This window comes from Globicephala melas, chromosome 1 (assembly GCF_963455315.2).
Source record: "Globicephala melas chromosome 1, mGloMel1.2, whole genome shotgun sequence".
Taxonomy (NCBI): Eukaryota; Metazoa; Chordata; class Mammalia; order Artiodactyla; family Delphinidae; genus Globicephala; species Globicephala melas.
The window spans coordinates 98,993,517-99,007,725 of NC_083314.1; the positions used below are offsets into that span (position 1 = coordinate 98,993,517).

The window sequence follows — 14,209 nt, forward strand, 5'->3', positions numbered from 1 at the left end:
GATGAAGATGAACAGTGCAGAACTGTGAATAAATTGTATAATTGGAGAAGGTCATCTTTCCTGCCTCTAGTCTGCTCTGTCCCCTTCCAGGGCCCCACACTGCCTTTTTGCCCTCTAACTCTCCTCATCCATCAAAACAGGAAAGAGTGTGATATCCTATTTTACAGCTAAAACTGATTCAGATATTTGTATTTTTAAGCTCTTTATCTCTAACTGTGGAATGAAATGATTTATCAACAGTTTAAAGTGATGTGTTTTCTTTTAGGCGAAACAGACTTAGTAGAAGGAAAATGCTAGATTAAGTGCTAAATCCTGAAGGCAAAACAATTGAGTTATATTAGGGTGCTGTGTGTGTTAGGGGAGGGGACGTTGTGGTGAGAGAGTTCTGTGTGGAGAAAAATGATCAGAAAGACTACCAGGTACATAAGAATCTCCGCTTATTCCATGTCTTCTCTTCGTTTAAGCCTAACGTTTCTCCTTTTTTTTTTTTTTTTTTTTTTTTTTTGCGGTACGCGGGCCTCTCACTGTTGTAGCCTCTCCCATTGCGGAGCACAGCCTCCGGACGCGCAGGCTCAGCGGCCATGGCTCATGGGCCCAGCCGCTCCGCGGCATGTGGGATCTTCCCGGACCGGGGCACGAGGGGCACAAACCCGTGTGCCCTGCATTGGCAGGCGGACTCTCAACCACTGCGCCACCAGGGAAGCCCACATTTCTCCTTTTATTCTTTGGCCAAGGGTCTCAAATTTTGAAGCTCTGGAGTTCATCCATCACTAAAAAGCAGAACCTGAGGCATGAATTAAGTTTTTAAGCCTTATAAAGGAGGCACAATCCCAGGACAGTAAGGGTGAGGGAAAGGGAAGGCGAGGGTAGGAAGGATGAGAAGTAACACAAAGTTACCATGCTGGCTGCTGCTTCATAATACGCCATGGAGAGACTAAAGCAATCACTTTCATCTGCTCAGCAACCCTAGGAAACTGTGCCTGAGGATGAATGGGAGGAAGAGAGGAGAGAGAATCTATCTGCCTGGCACCCTCTGGTCTCTTGGTTTCCATTAGTTCAGGTTGACCCCACAGGGAGTTCATGCTCCTGTACTTTTGTATATAACGTCTGACTGAGCAGGAAGCCAAATCCCATGCCCTGTGGTGAGGTGTTTCATCTGAGCCCATAAATGGCAGAAGCAGCCAGAGACCCTGGGCATGTGGCTGGTTACCTGGCTGCAAGGTGATAACAAAAGTGGAGGGTCAGTATTCTTAGTTATGCAATAAGTTAGCTCCAGACAGCAGAACCATGTGAGGCACAGAGTAGGTACACCGTAGTTTTCGAGAAATATCTGATGGCCTAGAATGCAGGGCAGGAAAGGCCAGTGGAATCCAAAGGGATATATAACCTATGTCTTGTGTTTTTGTTTCTTTTTTTCTATTTTATAAAGATTATAAGTTCATTAAGGGCAGGACTATGTATTTTCAGCTTTGTGTGCTGTATGACTATAATACTACATGCTGTATCTTGGGTGAGTTTGACCTTAAGGTGTACTACGATTTCAAAGCCAGCTTGCAGGGAAGGGCAAGAAGCAGGATTGAGCAAAACAGGCAAACTAGTCAGCAGTTCAAACTGGAGTTTACAAAGGAGCATGTAGAACTGGAGCTTGGTCAAAGACAAAGCTAAGGGGGGTCTAATTTGCCTGGGATATGGTAGCCATGGGGACGTTAAAAATCAAGTAGCATCCCAGCCAGAGGCTGATGACAAAATCCAGGAATAGAGAACAAGGTGCCAGAGATCCAGCCAGCTGGATTGGGGTTCAAAATAGGTTTCAGTTCCAGGCAGAGAACTGGAATAAAAAATATGGGGAACCAAGGCAAAAGGACCTCATATCTGGGCTGTATGAACATGGCAGGAATTTTTTGAAATTATTAGCAGTATTTGTATGAATAATAATGATTTGTAGTCAATATTTATTAGGTACATTAGCTACTTCTCTAACTTATATTACTTAATTTCCCCAACAACTCTCCTAGATAGATACTTTTATTATTTCTGTTTTACAGATAAGGAAATCAAGAGTCAGGAAAGATAAATAACTTGCCCGTGGTCACACAGCTAGTGAATAGGGGACTAGGATCTAAACAGAGGAGTCTGATCCAGAGCATATACATTCAGCCACCATTGAAAGTATTAAATGAAAGAAGGCTGACAAAGCTCTTAGCAGAGTTCCAGTCATATAGTAAGTTTTCAGTGAATATTACCAATTATCATTGTTATTGTTAGTGTTTTGTAATAGAAGCGGTACTATTAACTGTATCAGTGGTAGTCACCGTAGCAGCAGTAACACGTCCACGGAATTTGGGGTCAGCTGATAAGACCTATTGACTGTTTTGGTCCACAGGAGAGGACTGATGAGATGGGAACTGTCCTAGGGCACAGGGGCTGAGAATCAGGTGTGAAGGAGTAAGAAAATATAGGGACATACAGTGCAGAACCTTGCCCTTTTAACAAAAGTAATTGAGAAGTAACATAGAATAGGAGTTAAAAGCTTGGACTTTAGAATTACAAAGACATGTGTTCTGTTATTTATTAGCAGTGAGTCCTTAGGGAAGTAACTCAACAGATGTGAGTTTCAAACAATTTGCACCTGTACCCAGCGGAGTGCCTGGCATATAGTAATCATTCAGTAAATGCTTGTAGAATTAACTCACTGCTTCATTTCCATTCCTTTCCACTCAAAAAAGCTCAAAACAAACCAAACCAAAAACTATCCCAGTGCACAGCTGCTATTAAACTTCTGAAATACCAAGGCAAAGCCATCCCACTGAGAGTAGCTACTTTTATAACTGACATAATTTGTCACCCACATCCGCCTAACATTTCAGGAGCCTCCCCATCTGTGCTCAAAAACTGTAGCACAACCAGGGAAAACTGTGTGATGTGCTATCCCTGTCATCTTGATGCTGTGTTGCTACAGCAGGTATTCCTCTGTTATTCACTTACCTGAAGCTATTTTGATTTGACAAGTAAGAAGCAATTTTGAAGAAAGTGCCTATTTTTCCCCCCAAAGCCTGTCATTTTTAAAGAAAACATTTCTCATTTTAACTATGGTGTAATCAAACATGAAAATAAATGTATATTCAAAGGAACAGGTCATCTCTTTCCTTGGTACCTTTCACTGTAAATTTGAATTTCAGTTCCTGGGGCTCAAAAGAAAATAATGCTGTAATTCATGGGGCGGGGATGGGGGGGTGGCCAGGGGGTGGTGGGACTGGAGGAGAGAGGGAGAGAGAGGGAGAGAAAAAGAACATTACTGCCACCTCTCGCTCACTTCTCTAGAACTGAGAAAATGTGGAGGAAACCTGGAATTTTCTTGCCGAAGTTTCACACAGACAGTCTGACTTTTGTTTTTACTTCCATGACCTTTAATGGCTCTCAGTGAAGCCAGACCAACTGTGCATATATGTTGACACTATGGAAACCACACAAATAAGTAGTTTGGGGTTTGCATGCTGTATTTACTTTGGCACTTAACAATGATATGCATATTTTCCTGTTAGAGCTCCCAAAGGCTTTGGGAGTTCAGTTGCCTTTCTCTTTTATTCAGCGTTCAGATTGCTTCATCATTACTGCAAATGTGCAAGTATTTTTAAACTTTTTTTTTTGCTAAGTGTAGTTCTATTTTGTTTTGGAGGGCACTGTTTGCTTTAACAGAAGTAGGACAGGTCCTGTTCAAGCTGTGAAACACACACTCTGGAGGGATAAGGGAGGGAGGAAGGCATCTTTGCAGTCACTGGAGGAACAGAGCCTACAGAAGGATCACCCTCAGGTCTGTAGATGTTTTCTATTTCTTTTCACCCAGGAATTTCAAAGTGACTTTTGACATCTCTGATTGTCCCTCAGAACCACTGCCTTGTACCCTTCTTCAAGAAATCACTTGCTTCACTTAGTTCATACCCCTTCTATCATTAAGAACAAAGTATATACTCCTAGAACTCTAAAGAAAGACATATCAAGAATGAAAATTTTAAAAATTCTGATAAATATATTCTAATTTTAAATGATTGCCATGGACTGAATGTTTGTGTCCCCCCAAATTCATATGTTGAAACCTAAATTCCCACTGTGATAGTATTTAGAGGTGGGGCTTTGGGGAGATAATTAGGTCATGAGGCTGGAGTCCTCGTGAATGGAATTAGTGTCTTTTATAAGAAGAGAGAGAGATGATCTTTCAGCCATGTGACCATACAGCAAGAAGGCAACTGTCTACTAGCCAGAAAGTAGGACTTCACCAGACACCATATCTGCTGGCACCTTGATCTTGGACATCCTAGCTTCCAGAACTGTGAGAAATAAATATTTATTGTTTAAGCCAACCATTCTATGGTATTTTTGTTATAGCAGGCTGAGTTGAATAAAACAGTAGTAAAATATGTACAACAAAATTTAACCATTTTAACTGTTTTTAAATGTATAGTTCAGTAGCATTAAGTACATTCATATTATTATGCAACCATCACCATTATACATCTTCAGAACCTTTTCATTATCTGAAATTGAAAATCAATACCCATTAAATAGTAACTTCCGTACTATCCGTCTTCCCAGCCCCTGACAACCACCATTCTATTTTCTGTCTCTCTGAATTGCACTATTCCAGATACCTCATACAAGTGGAACCATACAATTTACCCTTTTGTGTCTGGCTTATTTCACTTATCATCATGCCTTCAAAGTTTATGCATGTCATACCATGTGTCAGAATTTCATTCACTTTTAAGTCTGAGTAATATTCCATTGAGAGTGTATCCATTCACCTGTCAATGGACATTTAGGTTGTTTCCACTTTTTGGCTACTGTGAATAATACTGCTATGAATATGGATGTACAAATATTTGTTCTAGTCCCTGCTTTCAATTCTTTTGTATATACACTTAGAAATGGAATCGCTGGGTCATATGGTAATTCTATGTTTAATTTTTTGAGGAACTGCTGTGAAGTTTTCCACAGCAGTTGTACCATTTTATGTGTCCACCAATACTGCACAAGGAGTTCCAGTTTCTCTTCATCTTTGCCAACACTTATTTTTTCTGTTTTTTTGATAATACATGGCTATTATCAAAAAACCAGAAAATAACAAGTGTTATTGTGTGAGGTGGTGTCATGTTGTCATATTTTAATTTTTCATAAAATAAAGTTTTGGCCTAAATTTCTAGATGTTTTTACAAAAGATCTGAAACTCACTACAACAGTTTTATAACACAAAGGAGTATGTTATAGGACTGTTAATATGGTGCCATGTAGCTAAAGAACCATTAGTTAAACGGCTAAAGAACCAGGCAGGATAGATGAAATAGAGAACTAGGCGTATAGACATACTTTAGTAAAATACACAGGACTTCGTGCCTAATTGGATTAGGTATATAGAAAGGCAAGAAAAGAATCTTTTCCACATTTCTGACATGGACAATTGATAGACGGTAGTACTATTTACCAAGATATGGAAAACAGGGAATTATAATAAAATATGCTGCACATCCAAGTGGACATGTTCAGTATACAGCTGGGTCTAGCAAACAGGAAAAAGCTGAGGAAAAGGGAGAATTTTGGAGTTTTCAGCTTACGGTGATGCCATCAGCCTGCAGACTTCATCAACGTGTAGGCTGAGAAGGGACCACAAAGGACAGATCAGTGGGACACACCAGTAGCTGAGGGTGGACAGAGGAAGAGTAAGAAGGAATGATTTTAGAGTTACAAGAATGATTCCACTGAAACCAGGTAAAAAAAGATTTTGGCCCAAACTGTCAAAGCTGAAGACAGATAGGGTAAATAAATAATGAAAACTGCCTATTGGATTTAGTACCTAAACAACCACAGGTAACATTCATAGAGCAGTTTCATAGAGACAGGTGGGGGAAAGAAGTGGACAAAGCGAATAGAGCACAGGTTTTCAAGAAGCTTGGAAGTGAGGAGGAGAAATTCAGGGTGGCAGCTTGAGAAATGCACTTTGTTTTTTTTTTTTTTATGCTGAGATAGAGCTGAGCCTGTTTATAGGCTAAAGGTAAGGAGCTAAAGGAAAGGAAGAGGTTAAAGACACGGGACAGAAAAGAGGCAGCTGATGGATCCAGGTCCCAGAGGAGGTGGGAGAGAATGAGATCCAGAGCACAAGCAGCTGGGTTAGGATCAGGGTTCGTAACCTCTCCTTTTAGAACAGAGAAAAGAGGCAAGGTTACAGCATTTGCAGTTGTGTTTGTAGAAGTGGGGGGAAGGGCAGGAACTTAAGAGCATTCATGCTTGATATAATCTTTGTGAAATAGGAAGTAAAGTCACCTACTAAGAAAAGGTGTTATTTTAGAAAATCAATATGGTAGAATAGTACAGTATACACTGAATGAGATGAGTTAAAAGTATAGAAAGGAAACTAACGTTAATAGTTTAGGTGTGAGTTTATATGGGACTTAAGTGGAGTGATGGCAATATGGTTGGAAAAGAGAGGTGGACATCATGCTTTTTTTCTCATATTCTTCTGAAAGTGAGAAGCATTATTTTTTCTCTGAGGAACAAATCCTGATAGACAATGTCTATGCCATGGGAATTGCCACATGACACCAATAGTTAAAAACATAGGCAGTAAGATCCTTGACATCAACCTTGGTGATGATTTTTTTGAACCTGATTCCAAAAGCAAGGCAACAAAAGCTAAAATAAATAAGTGGGACTATATCAAACTAAAAAACTTCTGCACAGCAAAAAAACTATCAACAAAATGAAAAGGCAATCTACTGAATGGGAGAAAATATTTGCAAATCAAATTTCTGATGAGTTAATATCTAAAATATATAAAGAACTCATACAGCTCAATAGCAAAGAAACAACTCGATTTTAAAAAATGGACAGAGGATCTGAATAGACATTGTTCCAAAGAAGACATACAGATGGTCAACAGGTACATGAAAAAATGCTCAATATCAGTAATCAGCAGGGTAATGCAAATCAAAACCACAATGAGATATCACCTCACATTTGTTAGAATGGCTATTATCAAAAAGATAAGAAGTAAGAAGTGTTGGAGAGAATGTGGAGAAAAAGAAACACTTGTGCACTGTTGGTAAGAATGTAAATTGGTGCAGCCACTTTGGAAAACGGTACAAAGATTCCTCAAAAAATTTAAAACATAACTACCGTAAGGTCCAGCAATTCCACTTTTGGTTATTTATCTGAAGAAAACAAAGAAAATGAAAATACTAACTCAAAAAGACATGTACCCCCATGTTCACTGCAGCATTATTTATAATAGACAAGATATGATAATCTAAGTTTCCATCAATGGATAAGTGGATAAAGAAAATGGGGGATAAAGTATATATATTATATATATATATAATATATATACATATATACACACACACAATGGAATATAATTCAGCCATAATAGGCAGGAAATCTTCCCATTTGTGACAACATAAATGGACCTTGAGGGTATTATGCTAAGTCAAATAAGTCATCAAAGAGAAATTCCGTGTTATATCACTTATATGTAGAATCTAAAACACCAAAACAAACAAACAAAAAAACCCCCCAAGCTCATAGATTCAGAGAACAGATGATTGGTGGTTGCCACAGGCAGTGGGCGATGGTGGGCAAAATACATGAAGGGGGTCAAAGGTACAAATTTCCAGTTATATAATAAATAAGTCATGGGGATGTAATGTGCAGCATGGGGACTATAGTTAATAATGCTGTATTGCACATTTGAAAGTTGCTAAGAGAGTAGATCATAAAAGTCCTCATCACAAGATTTAAAAATATTGTATGGTGATGGACGTTGACTAGACTTATTGTGGTGGTCATTTCACAATGTATGCATGATATGCACAATATATGCATTAAATATATTTCATCATACTGTACACCTGAAACTAATATAATGTTATATGTCAACTATAGCTCAATAAAAACAAAAATTTAAAAAAGAACAAATGCAACTGGCCAATAAACATAAGAAAAGTGATCAGTATCATTTAAAAATACATATATAAATAAAAATAAAACATCTAGTGCTAGAACTAAGCATCCTTGGAGCAACAAGACTCTCTAAAGACAAGCTTTTAGATTGCAGAGATGAATATCAATATTAACTTGCCCTACCCACTTCAATTTTGAGCTATTTATTGTTAACACCTTCTCTGTCACACACACACACACACACACACACACACATTCTTACGTGTGTACATATATGTGGAGAGTAGAACGCTTGATTTAGGAGGAACTAGGGTAAACACACAAAGGAGCCTGACAAAAACCCCTACGTAGACCAGAAATAAAGATCACAATTATGAATAATTTGTTTTTTTAAAAATTGTGGTAAAATATACATAACATAAAATTTACCATTTTAACCGTTTTAAGATGTACAGTTCAGTGGTAGTAAGTACATTCACATTAATTGTGTAACCATCACCACTGTCCATCTCCAGAACTTTTTCAACATCCCAAATTGAAACTCTATACCCATTAAACAATAACTTCCTACTCTCCACTCCCCTAATACCTGGTAATCTTCATTCTACTTTCGGTCTCTATGAATTGGATTTTTCTAAATTCCTCAGATAATTAGAATTATACAATATTTGTCCTTTTGTGTCTGGCTTATTTCACTTAACATAATGTCTTCAAGGTTCACCCATATTGTAGCATGTATCAGAATTTCTTTCCCTTTTAAGGCTGAAGTAATATTCATATATATATATATATGTATATAGTGTATTGTGAACAATGCTGCTAAGAACTGAGTGTACAAATATTTGTTCTAATCCTTGCTGTCAATTCTTTTGGCTATATCTCTATAATTAGAATTACTGCACCATGATAATTCTATGCTTAATTTTTTGAGGAATCACCATACTGTTCTCTATAGCAGTTGTACAATATTATAGTCCCACCAGCAATGCACAGGGTTTCAACTTCATTAGATCTTTGACAACACCCGTTATTTTCTATTTGTTTATTTTAATAATAATCATCCTAATGGGTGTGAAGTGGTATCTTATGATTTTAATTTGTTTCGCTAATGATTAATGATGCTGAGCATCTTTTCATGTGCTTATTGGCCATTTATACATTATCTTTGGGGAAATTATTCAAGTCCTTTGCCCATTTTAAAATCAGCTTGTTTGTTTTTTTTGTTGGTTGTGGTAGGAGTTGTAGGAGTCCTTTATGTATTCTGGATATTAATCCCTTATCAGATATATGATTTGCAAATACTTTCCCTCATTCTGTGGGTTACCTTTTCAATCTCTCTCTCTCTCTCTCTCTTTTTATTTATTTTTATTTTTATTTTATTTGTTTGTGGGCACGCTGAGTGGCATGCAGAATGGAACCCGTGCCCCGTGCAGTGGAAGCGGGGAGTCTTAACCACTGGACTGCAGGGGAGTCCCTACCTTTTCAATCTCTTGATAGTGTCCTTTGAAGCACGAAAATTATGAATAGTTCACTTTTAACTTCAGCTGATAAAAAGTGATGTATAAAAACATTTCTCTGGGGCTTCTCTGGTGGCGCAGTGGTTGAGAGTCCGCCTGCCGATGCAGGGGACACGGGTTCGTGCCCCAGTCCGGGAAGATCCCACATGCTGTGGAGCGTCTGGGCCCGTGAGCCATGGCCGCTGGGCCTGCGCGTCCAGAGCCTGTGCTCCACAGCGGGAGAGGCCACAGTGGTGAGAGGCCCGAGTACCGCCAAAAAAAAAAAAGTTATTTGAAGTAATTTGAAATAAAACTTCTCGTCACAATACATTTATTGAACATCTTCATGATATCGAATTAAAGAAAATATGCATTGAAAAGACACTGAAGCTTCTTCTAAAATTTTTCATAGATATATGAATTTGCTCATTCATTCATTAATGTATTCAGCAAATATTTCCTGAGCCCATATTTTTCCAGGTCTTTCTTCTCATAAGCCATTAGTAAAAGACTAAAGGAATCACTCTAGTGATCTCCTTATTTAGACACAGTTTTTCTGCAGTCGACATGATCCAAATTATTTGTCCCAGACTACTAATTCGTCCAGGCTCTGGTTTCCTGGATCTTCTTATTCTGGCAGTGGTGTTAATTATGATAGGCTGAAGAGAAAAATGGCCAAGAATGAAAAGAACCTAGCAGGTTTCTATCATGATAACTCCTGTACAGGAACCTCTGCGGTTGCCAGAAATCCTGACACTCAACTAACACTGAAAATCAGAGAGAGAGAAAATTAGCCTATGTTTTTCACCCTTTGTTAATATCTGACTTAACTACATGAAAGTCTGTTTTATGCCTCACAGGCATACCACACTGGGCATGAACCATGATCCTTCTTGCTGCAATACCAAAAAGTTACCATAGAAATCTGGGTTTCCAGCTGCTCTTGAAAAAGTAAGAGATCTAGTAAACCTGGGTCCATGTTCTCATGTGTCCAGAGTCAGAACGCTTGCTTTAAGGCAGTGCTTCCAAACTTTTTAAGTAGAAGCTCAAATAAAAAATGGTAATATTTGAATAGTACACTGGAGTCACCAGAAGAAGCTGCTTGAGGTGGAGGCAATGAGCTGAGGTTCTGGCTACTTCCTCCCACCCAGATACCCCAAAGGTTGTTGTTATCAATATCTGGTCACACCACTAAACCACTGGTGAGCTATGAACCATTGAATGTTTCTAAGCAGAAAAGTGAAATTATCAGTGCTGCATTTAAAAAGATAACTCTAGCAGGAGTGTAGAGAGCAGACAGGAGGTGATCAGATCAGTTAGAAGTTTTCCTAGATGAGTATAAGGAAACGGCTATAAAGACTTGTCATATGGCATTGGTGAGCACGGAAAAGAGGGTATACCCTAGAGACTTTTTTTTTAAAGATACAAACATTTTAATATATGTAAACTGCATACCAGCAATCAGATGAAAATATACAGATCATATGGGGCTTGTTTATAAGTGGAGCTTTATTTTGAGTTCACATGACCCCCAAGGCAGCTTTTATTTTATTTTATTTTACATTTATTTTACATTTTTTCAAATATAATAATCCTGTTGTATCATTTTGTTAACATCTTTATTGGAGTATAATTGCTTTACAATGGTCTGTTAGTTTATGCTTTATAACAAAGTGAATCAGCTATACATATACATATATCCCCATATCTCCTCCCTCTTGCATCTCCCTCTCTCCCTCCCTAGCCCACCTCTCTAGGTGGTCACAAAGCATGAGCTGATCTCCCTGTGCTATGCGGCTGCTTCCCACAACTATCCGTTTTACATTTGGTAGTATATATAAGTCCATGCCACTCTCTCACTTCGTCCCAGCTTACCCTTCCCCCTCCCCATGTCCTGAAGTCCATTCTCTATGTCTGACTCTAGAGACTTTTAAAGGTAGAACCAAAAGACCTGCTGCCAGTGATAACTTCAGACTTTCCTTACAGCAGGAACTTAACGATAGAAGTAAAGTCTTGTTGGTGTGTGTGGAATGACAGACAAAAACATTTACCTGAAGCTCATGTTGTCTTAAAAACTCACATGTAAGCATGAGAAAAATCAAGTAACTCTTCTATTAATGTAAGTGCTTCAGAAGATTTTAGCCCCATGAGAGGCAATTTGATAAGCAATAGTATTGCTTAAAATATTGTGGCAAACTTATTAAAGACTCTGACTCTGATAAATAGATTTTCATTTTAGATGTCTTATATATCTTTATAAGCACTGGCTTATAAATATAAGGGTTTTTCCCCCTCCCTTCATCATCACATTTTAGCCTTATCTGATCTAAAAGGGTGGGGATCATGATCCACAGTAACCACTAAGCCACCTGAGGAGAAGCAGCATGGTCTATGAAAGTCATTTAAGTGCGCAGTAGTGATTATAAGTCAAGCAGGTTATGTCTAGTGCTCTTGTACTTGATGCTGTGAACATTAATAATCTAATTAAAGTATGTTCACCAAGTTCTTCTCCTGCATTATGATTTTTACTTCTCACCACAGAGGTAGCATAGGTATGATTTTTTTTTTTTCTAAATAAAACCGTTTAGGGGATTTCCTACCTCTTTACTGCTTTACTTTCTAGAACAGAAGTTTAGAGATTTTTTTTTTCTATAAATGATTACATGGGTACTTTGAATTTCAAACCAAATTTGTTTTTCTACTGAAGTCAAAAGATGGTCAGATTTCCTTGAACTCTAGCAGTTAAGAACTCAGGGGTACCTCAAAGGAGAAGACTGCAGCTTAGGAAGGGAAGGACTGACCACACCATTCTATTACCCTGCCCTTGGCTGTTATCTGCTACAGGCAGCTGCTGTGAGTTTTGCGCACAATTCACTTGAAGACTACAAAAAAACACACTGAAGTCAGACACAGAACACGTCAACGAAGAGAATGAGTTTGATCTACTGCTGCGTATCTCACTAGGAGTGAAAAAAAAAGGCAGGAAAATAGAGTGGTTTCAGAGAGATTCCCACCCCCACTTTACTGCAGGAAGGAAGCCTGACCCTCAGAGACCCAGAGAGGAAAGCAGCCCTAGATGGATTCTTCCACACAGAGTGCCACCACACACAGAGAAGCAAATTTGCATAGATATACAGCATTTCCTCCTCTTAAAAACTGCTGTGAAGATGTGCTTCTACACCAGGCTAATTGTGGTTGATCTGCCTGTGATTCAAGAATCAGAGAAGAGAGGGATCCTCCAGAGCAAAGTATGACATTGTGCTTCCCCAGCCAAGGCCAATGTCCAGAACAGATGTAATCACAGTCCCCAGAAGTATGTGTCCTGCCAAAAAGGGTCTGAAAACTCTACAGCCTTTAAAAAAAAATCTAATATTGATCTAATCATCACCTCCACCCCTAGATTTTCCAAATTTGCCAATATTATGCTTTTTATTAAAGTATCCAAACTCCGTCCTAAAATAATTTCACCAGGCCTCAGAATGGGATTAATGTCCATCAAAAACTTGGTATTGGTGATACAATAAATTTCCCACACAGATTCTCTCAGAAGCAGTGACATATTAGATATATGTTCATAAACAGGGAATATATAACTAGTAATGCTACAAACTGTCAATGTATCATAACCAAATCATAATTTCACTACAATGGGAACTCAAGCTCAGTTTCCCCCTAATTTTCTGGCCTATTTACAGCTTGACCTGAAATCAGATCAGACATCACAACCAGTAATACAAAAAAAAATCTGATTTTTTTTTTTTAGAGATAAGATTTAATTTCTTTAAGTTGTACCTCTTAAAATTCTTCATATTAGACCTTTATGTGTTAAAATATTGAAGACAATATTATAAGTGTAATTTTTCATTATTAAAAAAGACCTAGAATTGTAGTATGTGATATGAGCAAATTGAGTGATATCTTTTTCCTGAATAATCAAGAATTATCTATTATACATTTCACCCAGAAAATCAGGATATTTTACTTTTGTTTTGATATGACAACTATAACCTTAAGTTAACTTTGGTTAAAATTACCATGCGTTAGGTAACTCAACAGTGTAAAAAGTGTGGAGGGAATTAGGGAAAAGATGACCAAAAGGGAATCTGAAATATTAATGTAGATTGGGATAACTCTGATATTTTAAATCTGCAAATAAATCCCAAACTTTCATTTCAACCAATTATGCCAATCTTCTTCCTCAATATAGCTGAATTCATAGTTTAAAAAATATAAATAGAAATATATATATTAAGCATTGGTAGAAAGTTTAAAAACTTGAATCACATGTGTTTTTTACCAGTATATTTGGGAAATAAATTGTTCCGATTGAATGAATTTTCTAGTTTAATGAGAAAAAAGAAAACTTTTTGTTTTGATCTCTGTAGTGGAAAACTTGGCTGAAAAATACGAGTTTACTATCTTCCCTTAGTAGGAAGAATATGACAACCATAAGTAAATGATTCAGGATCGTAGAATGCTGAGGGTTTTACCTTTTTCCTTTATTAATTCATTCATTTGACAAATATTTATTGAACATCAACTATGTGCCGGGTACTGTTCTGGGTAAAAGCTTTATTTGATGGTCTTTCTACAGGCTATAGAAGAAGTATAGATAACAGGGTTCAATGTGTAAAGATTCCAAGTTATACTGTGGAATGTGCTCTTAAAAAATCCTATCAATCAGCTTGTTTTTGGTAATATGGCAATTTTGCCTAAAAGTTTACAATGTCTTTCCTCTGCATGCTCTTAAAATAAAATCTACTTCA

At 37.7% G+C, this 14,209-nt stretch overlaps 1 long non-coding RNA gene across 1 annotated transcript in view; it reads left to right on the plus strand.

Annotated features, from left to right (window-relative positions):
• Positions 1-3,701: 3,701 nt before the first annotated feature.
• LOC132597597 (uncharacterized) overlaps positions 3,702-14,209 on the plus strand; it is a 44,975-nt gene continuing 34,467 nt past the window's right edge. The window contains exon 1 of the long non-coding RNA XR_009564572.1: positions 3,702-3,811. This is a non-coding gene — a long non-coding RNA (uncharacterized lncRNA). The remainder of the gene's footprint in view (positions 3,812-14,209) is intronic.